This window comes from Rattus rattus, chromosome 3 (assembly GCF_011064425.1).
Source record: "Rattus rattus isolate New Zealand chromosome 3, Rrattus_CSIRO_v1, whole genome shotgun sequence".
Taxonomy (NCBI): Eukaryota; Metazoa; Chordata; class Mammalia; order Rodentia; family Muridae; genus Rattus; species Rattus rattus.
The window spans coordinates 71,410,327-71,423,607 of NC_046156.1; the positions used below are offsets into that span (position 1 = coordinate 71,410,327).

Genomic DNA, 13,281 nt, shown 5'->3' on the forward strand with positions numbered 1-13,281 from the left:
GTGTGTGTGTGTGTGTGTGTGTGTGTGTGTGTGTAAGGCTTGGGTAAGAGTGACCAGGCTAGAGGGAGAAAGCATTATTGAAAAACAAGGAAATGAGTAGTCCACTTAAAATAAGACCCTAACTATAGGTATTTACTCATAGACTTTCTTTATTCTTTCTCATAGACATCATGGGTTTACTTTGCTGAATTCTTGCTTTAAAACTAGTTAACTTTTATTTATGAGGAATATCTTATGGACCTACCATGAAGACCTGAGTTCAAATTCCAAGAGCCCACATATAAAAGCATGAACAGGACTCTCACTGGGTATTGCTGATCACTGACCTTATCTTAATGGAATAAAGTAGACAGCATCAAATACAGCTACCTGATGTCCTCCTCTGGCCTCTGGGCATATGCATACATCACACACAAATATTCTATATTCTCTCTCTCTCTCTCTCTCTCTGACCCACATATCTGTCTATCTTTCCCACTCTTTCTCCCTGTCCATCTGTCTCTTTCTTCACACACACACACACACACACACACACACACACACACACACACACACACACACGCGGACAGGACTTTTTGAATTTTCTAGTTCCATGTTGTTTAACAGTCCTCACTTCAGCCCACTTTTCTCATGCACTTCAACACGAAGAAAGAGATAATAAGCACAAAACTTCCAGACTCAGCTGAGAAATCTCTGTTAAACATGCAGCATCATATGGCCACACATCTATGCTGTTCCAATGTCTGGGCTTCTTACCATTGTGTAGGGGGGTGTTCCCCCCGGAAAGTCTCCCTTAACACTTCACCCAGTGCTGTTTCCATCCACAAGTAATTCTCCCTTTATCTGTTTATCCACAGTTTGTTCATAATGATTTATGTATTTTCCAACCTGACAGGTTTTAATTCCACCATGATTATTACCTGAGATCATGACCAATATTTATGTTTGTACTTCTTTTGAAACTATTATTGACAAAGATCTAGACTTTTTCAAAAGCTATAGTAGACAAAATTCGTCCAGACTCCTCTATTACCTACTTCCAAAGACATATATTTGTTCAATTACTGCCCTCTTGCCATACTATCAAAATCCTCCATGAATTTCCTCTCTGTTGTCACAACAAATAACTCCTAATAGTGCTTTACAAAGCCTGGAGTTGCCAACTGATGAGACTGAAATTAGGTGGCAAGGGGGCATCACCTCTTTCTGGACAATCCAAGATGGAATAATCTTCCTTTTTCCCTTTTGGATAAGCTCCTTCCCATTCTCCAGGCTGGAAACCACATGTGAAGCCCTTTCCCCACAGTTTCACTCCAGCTGACTGAGTAGGACCCAGATATTCCTGTCTCCTTTCTTTATAAGGATCCTTACAATTATATGGGATCCATATAGGCATTGTGGTAAAACTTCATCTGCATCCTCTGTTCCCTTTCACTCTATTCTTATTTTGAAAAGGAAATCACATTCATAGGATTTTGTGGTTCAACAAGAGAAACTACAGAAACCACAGAAATCCTGGGAGACTTGATACTTTTTTTAAAATAAATAGTGGGTCACTCAGGAAATCAGAGAAGAAACTTAAAAATCCTAGAGCGAAATGAAAATGAGGGACCAACAACCTAACAGAATCTGCAGAACACTGCCAAGGCAGAACTGACAGGAACCTCAATAGTTCTTAGAAGGAGAACTAATGCTGAGAGAGAGAGAGAGAGAGAGAGAGAGAGAGAGAGAGAGAGAGAGAGAGAGAGAGAGAGAGAGAGAGAGAGAGAGAGAGAGAGACAGAGACAGAGAGAGAGAGAGAGAGAGGAGATCAAAAAAACAACATATGATACAGCTCAAGGCTCTTGAAAAGCAACAAGAAATCAGTGTCAAGCCCAGTAGATGGCAAGAAATAATAGATGGTGAGGAAATAGGAATAGAATTTGGAATGAAACTGAGACTTAAAGAACAACACACAAAATCAACCAGACAAGAGTTCTTTGTAAAAGACAGTGAGATTGACAAGCCATTAGCCAATCTGCTGAGAATGAGGAAGAAGAAACAAATCCACAAAATGAGGCATGAAATCAGTGTACATCTAACAGAGTTGAATAAAATTCAGAACCCCGTTAGGTGATATTTTAAAGACATAAACTTCCAAAAGCACAGGAAATTAGAAGTTGGTGAGTGTTTAAATGTGTATGATCTATCAAAATTAAAGCCAGGCGATATAAATAATATAAACAAATCCATTACAAACAATGAAATTAGAACTAAAGTTTCCCCTCTCAGAAAAACTCGGGACTGGACAGATTCACTGCTTGATTTCTATGAACCTTTATTTGTTTAAATTCTAATTTTTTCATTAAGCTACATTATTAAGAACTTATGGGAAAAATGCAGAAACTTAACCAGGCCAAAGGTCATCACCATGAACTTCTCTGCCGTTGCAATAGCCAGTGTAAACTGTGAACTTTTGAAGTATTTGAATATATTCACAAATACATAATTATGTACTTACTGCTTATAATGGGTCTACTTAAATTATTGACATCTTTGCAAAGGGGCAAGGAGGGTATAGAAGGCTCACTTTGCACTGAAAAACTGTATTTGTTAGCATTTATGTTAAACTCCATGACGTTTCTATGTTCCTATTTGTTGTTAGAGTCCCTGACTTGCACGCCCCACCCCCACCACACACGCCCACACCCACACATACTCTCACATGGTAAATTCCATTTCTCTTTCTCTCTTAACAATCCTTACTACTTGGAAAGCCTTCGAAGAGAAAAAGTTGACAGAAAATCCTAGTCCTGCACTATGGGAAATAGGGACATCAGTGTAGAAGGGTAGCACAGGTGGCTCTATATGAACCCACAGCACAGCAGAGACAATACCTGGTGCCTTCTGCATCCTCCTGCACTTTACTCACCTTGAACCCCACCTTATCTCCTGGCCACCACACTGCCACCCTGCCACCTGCCTATGGACCTTTATTCAGTTTCCTCTGCTGGCAACAAGCAGTTCCTTCCACATTCCCTTCTTCCAAAAATAAAGGAATCTTCACACTGACGCCACTTTTTCAGAAATATTTTATCTGTCACAGTGATGTCCCTCCTCCTCTGAATATATTTTTTTTACTTTAAAACTGATAGGGTTGGCTCCTTTTCACCATGAGTCCCGTTTTTGTTTCCTTCTGAGTCTTATGTTCATGGTCTGAGGATAGATTATTTTTCCCTACTGACCTGAGAGAAGTTCATGAATTGATTTGGGAGTAAAAGAAGTTTATGAAATGACAATAACAACAAAACCCAAATTATAACCAGCAAAGGAGCTAGGAGGTTTTGTTGGATCTTAAGGCCAAAGTTTCCCTGGATCCTGTAGCTGGCTTTCTTGGCATTTCTAACTAATTCTGTTTCTACCTACTTCCATCCGTTCTTTAGGTCGATTCTTATACGTTGTTTCCTATGTCGTAGGCAACATTGGAAGAAACATGTTTTCATATGTGGGGAGCCTCAGTGAGACCAGAGTCGATGACGAGTCAGGAAGTAGACATGTCAAGAGAACTCTGCCTCAGACTTCTTGAACTTGAAGGACTGAAAAGATACCAGGAGTAACTGGAGTGTGTGTGTGTGTGTGTGTGTGTGTGTGTGTGTGTGTGTGTGTGTGTGTGTACATAAATGTGTATGTACATATGTGTGTGTACGGATGACTTGGAAAAAATAAAAGAACAGAGATGCACACACACGTGTATTAACAGCATATAGGGCTGAGTGTAGTGAACCAAATAGAAGCAAGACCTTACACAAAAGAAATAATATTTCTGTGACCACAAAATTACCTTCGAACAGAGTAGATTAGCCTCAAAGCTAAAAGCCAGGCCACCAAAGCCAAGGGAGGAGAGAAAAACCTCCCCACCATGGTTTGAGTTTCAAATTAAGGAAGCTACAGTTGGTCTGCACCAGCTAGAACGAGAGAAAAGGTTTTTGTTTTTAACGTGCCAACTTTTCCTAGAGTCTCTCCTTTGTTTTCTCTTCCTTGTCCCCTTCCCTGCTGTGTGTGTGTGTCTGGCTTTGGTGGTTTGGAGGACAGCGATTGGGCGGGGAGCAGGACTCAGTTCTCAGGAGCTGAGCCTGGGAGGAGTGGGAGGGACTCGGAGCAGCGGGGTTCTCACACACAGCCTTCCAGGCGGTCCTCCTCCAGTGCCTGCCAGCCCGACCCCAAGGCGAAGAGCAGCAGTGCTCAGCCCGGGGAGTCCACAGAGCGAAGACACCTGCGCCCGATGCCCCTGGCCTCCGGTGACCTCATCATGGTGGGTTTGCTCAGCTGCTTGCTTTTCTACTGTTCGGGGACTGGAGAAGGGGGTAAGGCATGCATGGCACGGAGACGTGGAAAGAGGTCCTGTGTGGTAGAGAAGAGACAGGCAAGAATTCTTTGGGTCATGGCGGGGAAAAACAAAGGCGAGAAGTGGCTGTTTGCAGCATGGTGGGAACCGGCTCTGGGGATGTTCCGTGGGTTCAGCCGCGCCCCTGGCGCTGGTTGACCAGGGTGTGCGCGGCGTGGCCTTGACTGCCCTGGGTGAATCCGCTCGGGACCGACAGGTGCGACTCCAGCGTCACCTCTCGGTCCATGCCAACGCCGCCGCCCTTCCTCTGTGATCCAGTGGGGTTGTGCTCTGCGGGGTGTGCTTGGCAGCTCCAGGAGGTCGGGAACCGCGGTCCCCAGGTCTGGAAGCCACTGAGTAAGTGATAGCGGTGCCCTCGCTGGCCCGGGCCGCCGGGGCATATGGCCCTCTGCCGAGTCTTGGCTAAATCCTTTCCCACACCCTCCCGGGATCTTGTTCATGCTTGGGAAGCAATATCACTTTTCCCACGCTAGAGAGAAGCAAGGAAGGGACTCCCGGGAGGGATCGCGGTCGGCAAGAGCAGCTCTGGCTTGTCACTGTGGGCCCTCAGTGGGGGCATGCAAGGCGTGGGCGACTGTCTCCCACGCTGGGCCTCCAGCCCTGAGCAGCTGGGTTGCCTCCCTCCCTCGCACCAATGCAGGACGCCTAGAGAGTCCAGCTTGTGGCCCCATGTGGGCTTTCCTATCCCCACCATGGATAAGCCGCTCAAAACCCCAGGGTATGCAAACTGCAAAGTTCCAGCGGCTGCTGGGACCTCAGCAAAGTGTGACTGCACACCAGGTTGCGTGAGCCTGACTGCTCCTTAGCTGCCTTTCTCTTGTAATTAGTCTGATGCATTGGAAGGCAGTTACCAGGCTTCACAACTTTGTCCAGGGTCTATCTGAGTGGACAGCCTGTTCCGGGTCCTCAGTGTTGTCTCTAAGTGACTTTTGTGTGAGAGGCTGCATCAGAGTATGGTCACATGATTCCAGAGCATGGGTTTCCTGCGCCTTTCTTTTGCATTCGGAGATTCACAGTTGTTCCTTCGTTTTGCATTTAATAAGCCCCTTACATCTTCTGAGGTAAATCAGATGGTTATCCAACTCACTCACAGAAGTGATTGCATACATCTTGCTCGGTTGAATGGAAAATAGAATACCTTCATTTAAATTTTCATAATGGTTACTTAGGATCATCGGCCTCAAAATAATTCTTGTCTATGTTCGGACAAGCACCGGGCTTAGTAGAGGCAGCGTCCACCTTTCTGTTGCATGGTCTTGGAGACACTTAACGATAAGCAGTTTTGAGTTTTTGTTTATAACGAAAGAGCAATCTGTTGTTTTTAGACTGGAATGTTTTCCCCTTCAGGAAGGATCAGGTCAGGTACTCTATTAAAGCAGTAATCAAAGCCGGCGAAGGATGATAATATGAAACTGTCTAGAGTTCCGAAGCGACTCTAGGATTTTGCTTTTGGTCAATTATTAAATGGCCTGGCCCATGGATTTATTGGAGGAGTCTTGTAGTCTTAGAAACTATTCCCAAATATTTGAGCTGTTGCACTTTCAGGGAGATGGAACAAATTCCGCTGCAGTATCGAGACATTTAGAACCCCGTAGCAAAATAACGAGCGAAGTTAAGACCCGTGAGCCGAACATTTTCTGGTCCAAATCTTAGCCTCTGTACACGAAGTGTGTGGACACAGACTAGCAGAAGACTTTAAGAGTAGTGCTACAATAGTTAAACATTTCAAGAGCTGCTGAGGCGGGGGAGGGTGAGGAATCTGTATACACTACCTGGCGAAATGTAAACGTGGGAAGCTACTGTGGAAGTCAGGATGGCGGTGCCTCACAATATCTACCAAAAGAACTACCACATGATGGAGCTGAACTCCGTCAGGTATTTACAGGAAAGAGTCTGTGTCAGCCCACTGCAGGGATAAGTACTAGACCCAGAAGCCAAGATATGGAGCCAGTCTAGTGCCTAGCAACAAGTGAGTGGATAAAGACCATGCCGGGGTGTGCGTGATGGATAGTTACACATTTGTTCCTCTGTAGAGTGGAGTGGAATTATGACATCTTCATTGAAATGAATGGAAGTGTACATCCATAAGGCAAATAACAGACATTCTCATATGTAGAGCTTAGACTTGGAAAGGCATATGTGTGAAAGGATTGTGAGAAGGGAGGGAAGGAGCCAGAGAGAGGAGGGGTGGAGACAAAGAAGGACAACTGGATCTTTAAGATGGGCAAACACACGGAGAAACTACAAACCTCCTCTTATGGGGAAAGAGGAGACCCACAAGATGGGGAGGGCAGGAGGCAACTCAGAACAATATATGGTATACACGTACACGTACATGAAAAGTCACAATAAGGTCCCCTGCTTTGTAGACTAAATAAACTAATAAAAATTATAAGAAATGGTCTCATAAGTAAAGTATTAAATGTCTCACTCGCAAGTTTAGTTCTGTAACATTTACTTAATAGCAGTGTGGGGTGGGTCCATGGATACTTTTTGTTTCTCCTTGCACAGTAAGATCTTCCTAGTTTGTGACAGAAAGTAAAAGTTTTTCTCACTGAAATGTAAAGCAGTTTTGCTTGCTATGGTGTCACATAATTCATGACACAAAAACAGCCTCATAAAGAACCTATTGTACGCATTCAGGTAAAACACATGATTATCTCCTGCCATTTGAGCATGAGGAAGGAAATATGGAGTTATGATTTATATCCAGCAATGGGAAATAATTCACAGTACTTAGTGCTGGTGTCTCATAACTATGGCTTATTAGGAAATCTTGTTTCAAGACATTCTGAAAAGTTGTTTTAATGTGTAGACTTCACTACAAGCTTAAGTGATGACACTAAATTATACTGTTATGAGTAATGGATCAGTAGAATACTTAGAGGATTAAAATTTCAATAATTTGTCATAGATATTTTCAGACTTAAGAAACCTCTTTGATTGAACAATTGAAACCATGGAACACTGGATTGAGTCAGAAACCATGAAAGATACATGAATTCTCTTATTTCAATTTGCTGGCACTAGTTAGTCTGTGTCTGGGGTAGGGGTGAATATTGATTTTTGTCTACAAGTTAGTTTAATATGATTAAATTAGCACCCCCTCAAGTCTCTAGTGAGTCTTCAAGGAATAAACACCAAATTAGCTTTAAGAATGAGTCTCCTTAAGTGACAGGAAATAGAAACGTAGAGTAATATTTGGACAAAACTAGCCAAAATCTGTTATTGATGGAGACAGGGGAATTGTGGTAAATGATGTTTTAGAATTATTTTCAGTGTCAGATGCACAGGGAAATAGTTTGTTTTCCTTTGCTTTGGGAGGATGTCCAACTTTTACGGAACTATTTTTGTGCCACTTGATTAGAGATGTTTGCCCAAGAGACTTTCCTCAGGCATCCTACTTATTATGTTTCTGCACATTTGTAGAAGGGATTGTCTCTTATTCTAGACATCCATTATGACCACGATTGTTCTTCCAGGCTGTCTAGGTCCAGCCTCTGTTGAATATCTGAACAGCAGTTTCATTAGCTGTTGTCCTCTTACCATGCCACAAGAGCTTTTAGCCACCTTGAGCTCTTTTGTTGACCTACAATTTTGAATCATTCAATTTAGTGGAGGCTGGGATGCTTTCTTGTCCATCCTGTATCCTACCTGATTCTCATTTTCTTTATAATTTCTGTTTTCAACTTATCTATTTTGTGGATGTGTGCGTGTCCATAGGCATGTGAGTGTGTGGGCGTGTTCATACCATGACAGGCATGTGGAAGCCAGAGGATAACTTTCAGGTACCTGGTTATCTCCTGCTATGTGAGTCCTGGGATCAAACAGGTCGGCTGTTGTTTCAAGAACTTTTACCTACTGAGCCATCTCATGAGCTCTCTTATTCTTTTATTTTTCTTCAGAATATTTTGGATATATATATATATATATATATATATATATATATATATATATATATATTCTGTTAGTCTAGGTCAGCAGGCTTGCACTTCCCCTAGCCCGTGCCTGTGGTTACTAAGCTCCCTAGCCAAGCATGCTTTCCATCTAGTATTAATCTTTTGTTAAAACAGACTTTTCTTTCTATAAAATGGAACTTAGCTCTGACTCTCTTACCAACTACTCCTACATAGCAAGGATTAGCAAAAAGTCAACAAGAGATGAAGGTTGAAAAGCAGGTGGGGAAACTCCCACTTTCTCCCCGTGGCCACCTTAGCTTTGTAACCTTTCCATTTCACTCCACCACACTGAAGATGTCTGTTTCAGTATCTGCGTCTCTGGGCAGCCTCAGCGGAGTCACAAAGCCTTGCATGGCGCACAGTAGGTGTCTAATGAGCTGCAGTTTGCTGGCGCTGAGTTAAGGTACTTTGTGTCTCATGCCTACGGTTGTGTGACTCAAGAACATCATGTAGAGCACAGTACTTGTTTTGGGAGCACTTGGGTGGATTGTTCCGAGCATGACCATGCTGGTGCCCTTCTGTGCTTTTATGTAGGTTATTCTGCACGTTCACAACCCCCGGTCGATCATTTCTGTCACCAATTGTACCCACCCTGCTTGTGTCCCATCTCCCCTGGCAGCACGCACTGACCTTCTGAGCATTTCCTCTTCCTTATAATCCAGGCTAAGGGAGGCGTTACGCGCTGCTTTCCAGCCGTCCTCTGTGGTCAGGGCTTCACTCAGTATCTACTAATGTGATTGCGCTATATTTAGCCTTGACCTTAACCTCTTCTACTCTCTTAAAGGACCATCAAGTTCAGTCTCCTGTGGTTCTCATCACTTGAAGCCTCAACTAAAGAAATCTCAAGAGATCCTTAGTCTTTTTTTTTTTTTTGAGCAAATCTGCTTGTCTTCCCAAAAGCTTTCCTAGCTTAAAACCACTTGATGTCTTTCTTTCCCATTCTTCTCTTTTTCTAAATGTTTCCTATTTTTACCGACTCATATTAGACTCTAATTTCAACTTTGCTCAACTCTCAAATCTTTCCCAGAAGACTCAACGGACTGTCAACTTTCTTGAAGTATCTGTTTTAAAGTCTTGCTTGCCGTAGATGCAGCTAGAGGAGTAACTCTACTGCTTGACCACCAACTGACTTGTTTTCTTTGCCTTTAGATGAATGGATACATAATGGGTATCACTGTTTTGTTTTGTTTTGTTTTGTTTTTTTAATGTTGACAAGGCTGTGAAGTTAGATTTTCTTCTTGATTTACTCTGTACCTATTATCTATACATAGTACATGTTTTAGATTTTTACCAGTTTTCTTAGTCTGTTCAGATAACTCTCAGTCTTTCTCAGTGATGATATTTCCTAATTTGTTAGTAATATTGAGGTGACTTTTGACAAATTACTGTAAGTCTCCTTTAAGTTGGTCTTTTTTTGGAAGGCCAGTTTTGAACATAAAGACTGTTTTCTTGCATGAAATGACATATTGCACAGCTTTTAGTATTTCTTTACTTTTGCCTTTTGAGTAAACATTCCTTTATGTGTAATAGTGTAATTTCTGAGTTAATATTCAGTGATTTCCATTCATTCATATTGATTGGTGGAGAGGCTCTTCGATATAGAGAAATCTCTCCCTTGAATGAACTTTTGGCTTTGAAGTAAGTGTAGTTCTCACAGCTGAGCACACACACATGTGAAGACTGGGGTAATGCTATCAGTGGACTGGTTCATCTCCACAGGATGCTGTATTGTAAGTCCATGTATCTCTGTCTCCATTTCTCTTTCCTTCCCTTTCCTTTCCTCTTTCCTCTCTTCTTTACTTTGTTCTCTCTGTCTCATTTTTATTTCACATTCTTACTGTATTACTGATTCTCCCACATCTCTTTTGCATATTCTTTTACAAATACCTTACTTTCCCTCGATTGTATGTCTGACTGCCTGATTTGGACTCCCTATGGCCTTGAACTTTCAATGTTCCTCTTCGAAGTACCTAGGGCTTGTGTTAGAGGTGGGTTGCTAGTATACCTGGTTTAGTTTAAGAATTAAAACACATACTTAGCTACTTAGCACAAATATATTTAACTTTATTCTTAGTTGGAAAGCATATTTACTAATTTCCATTAGAAAGATTGAGGTCACTTTTGTCAAATTATTGTAAGGATCATTCGAATGGGTTTTTCTTTGGTAGATCAAAAGAAATGTCAGGGTCTCTTTGAATTCCAATCTGATGACATAGATTAAACAGTTCTCTCCGTAAAGGCAGTAACAGATTTTGTCAGTATATAGTTTATCCAAGTAACTATAGAATTAAGAGTAGGAAGGACCATTAACATGATCCTTGATCTTTCTTTCTGTTTCAGGGTCATCAGTGAATTGATCCTCTTACAAGAAAGACAGTCTTGCAGGTTACTAAGGCTGCTGCCTTTCTTTTTTTAGAGTATGCATTCTTTGAATGATCCAAAAGTTTACAAGGACAGTCAAACCTGGTCATATTCATGGCTGGAATCTTTTTCCACTTTTGGCAGAATTGATAATAACCATCTTTTATCAAAAGGCAAAAGCAATAACACTGGGTTAAACTATAATGACCTGTAAACAGGATGTCACATTTCACACTTAAATAATATGATTTTAAGAATCGTTCTGGAATCATGTCTGGTGTTAATGTTGAGCTCTCTGGGTCAGAGTCAGCAACAAACAATTTTGAAAGTCAAGGCACTGGCTGGATTTCTCATTCTCATACAAAGTAGCAACTTTGTATTTGTTTCCTCCCTGTTTTTCTTCCTCCCCTCTCCCGGTTCCTATATGGAGACATGATCTTCTGATATAGTAAACTGTATCAGAACTAATGACCTAGAACTCATGATCCCCCTGCCTCAGCTTCCAGGATGTTATGATCACACTTGCCCCACCCAAATGCACCACCATTGTATTTTTTAAAAACACATTAGCAATTTCATTATCAATGTATCAAATAAATGGACAATTTCATTACCTTACCCACAAATCCTGTTAGTACTCTGTAGTGCAATTTTTTCACTCTTCTTTAGACTTAAATTCACTTAGAAGGTTTTATCACATCGCATAACCCAAATAATATATTTCTTATTCTACCTTTTGTCTCAATATTAACAAGCTGTGGCTCCGAGTGGAGTCACACAGACTGTCTGAGGATGTAGTACCATTTGACCTTCTTTGTCTCCTTGAAGGCAGAACACTTTTCTCACATCTAATAAAAATGCCATCATTATTGCTTTATCTAGTCATCTGTAACAGAAATCAAAAGACAATCTTTGTTATTGTAAGTTTTAAAAGCTTTGGTTCATTTTCATGCTTTGTAATTTATGGTGCCCTTCTTAGAGGACCAGCCGCTCTTTTGTTCCTCACTCAATAAAGTTTATTACAGATTATGCTTGTCACCGGGGAGACACAACCACATTGATGACACAGGCCTTGATTGGAAGGAATTTAAAGTCTGCACATGGCAGCTAGCGAAAGCAAGAAATAGTCTCCAAATTATACATGTCAGCCCTTAACGAGTAGCTTGATACGTGTGTGGCAGTTTTAATGGGTTCTAAAGAACTGAGATGGGAGACAGCTCTGCAGTGGAAAAACTGAGGAACGAGTTCCAAGGACAATCCAGGACAAGGCCGGGGGATTGGGTTCCACAGGATCCACAGGGCTTATATTTTAGAGCACTAGGGAATGTGTGCCAGGCAGAGGCCTGGGCAAGAGGCACTACAGGGAGTAGGCGAATGGGCATGATCAAAGTATTGGGCCGGGGGAGTAGCACAGGCATTTTGCAAATCACAACTCATTTTCTTTTGAGACAAGGTCTTACTGAACTGGCCTAGCCCTAGCTCATGTCCTTAGAGTAGCTACAGCTGCGTATCGCTGCCTGGTGGAACCTCTTCCTTAGGAGAGAGCATTTCTGCTTCCTCTCTTCTGGTGTTTACCCTTCTTCTTGCTCTAATATTGGAAGAGCCACACTGACTTGGGCTTCACAGATTCAGCTTTCCTGTTGCCCAGTTCTGAATTGAATGTCTTGGACACATTCTCACAACACCCTGTACTTTCTCTGTACACTCCCTTACTATATTATAATGATATTTGAATTCGTCTTTGCCCTGTTAGGATGATTTGGTTGGGGGATGTTAGCTTGAGTCCCCAGTTTTTGCACTCTTAGGAGAAATGCTGAATGTCTCATAAGCACACAGTAAAATGTGTGCTGTGATTTGGTCTGCTGGAGCCACGAGATTATCTCAGAGTCCTTTTGTGCAAGGCACTCAAGATAAGAAGGGGTTAGAGCACAAGAGCAGGATGCTAGGCAGAGCATTTCTTCATTAGATAATGTTGAACTGTGCTATGCTTGTTTAAAGTTGGGGGTGGGTGTTAAGGTGCACATATCAGTTTCGACTACACATTCTTAAATCAACTCTAGTCTTCACAATTCTACATTTATTTTCGGAATTAATCATAATATTGTCTGATATCTTAACATGCTGTTTCTGTCCTCTTACCATACTATAAGAAATAGTCACAGACTACAACGTTTTCATTCATGAAGGACTCCAAAGATCCCTAAGTACAAATACCATCGGGCTGAGACGAAGTGGTGGGGAGGCAAACAGTCAAGCCTTGCTGGATGTTGTGTGTCTTCAAAATAGTAAAAAACCTCGACTCGAATTCTGCATGATTGTGTTAAGGATGTTTATTTTTCTAATCTAAATACACACACAAACATTCACACATTCACACACACACACACACACACTCAAACACACATTCACACACACACACATTCACACACACACTCACACACACACACACACTCACACACACACTCACACACACATTCACACACACACATTCACACACATTCACACACATTCACACACACTCACACACACACATTCACACACTCACACATTCACAACCACTCACACACATTCACACAC

The 13,281-nt window shown here is 41.9% G+C and overlaps 1 protein-coding gene across 1 annotated transcript in view; it reads left to right on the forward strand.

The window, feature by feature from the left end:
• Nucleotides 1-4,081: 4,081 nt before the first annotated feature.
• Nucleotides 4,082-13,281, forward strand: part of Gucy1a1 (guanylate cyclase 1 soluble subunit alpha 1) — a 56,697-nt gene continuing 47,497 nt past the window's right edge. The window contains exon 1 of the mRNA XM_032898194.1: nt 4,082-4,343. The gene's annotated coding sequence lies outside the window, so the exon portion shown is untranslated. The remainder of the gene's footprint in view (nt 4,344-13,281) is intronic.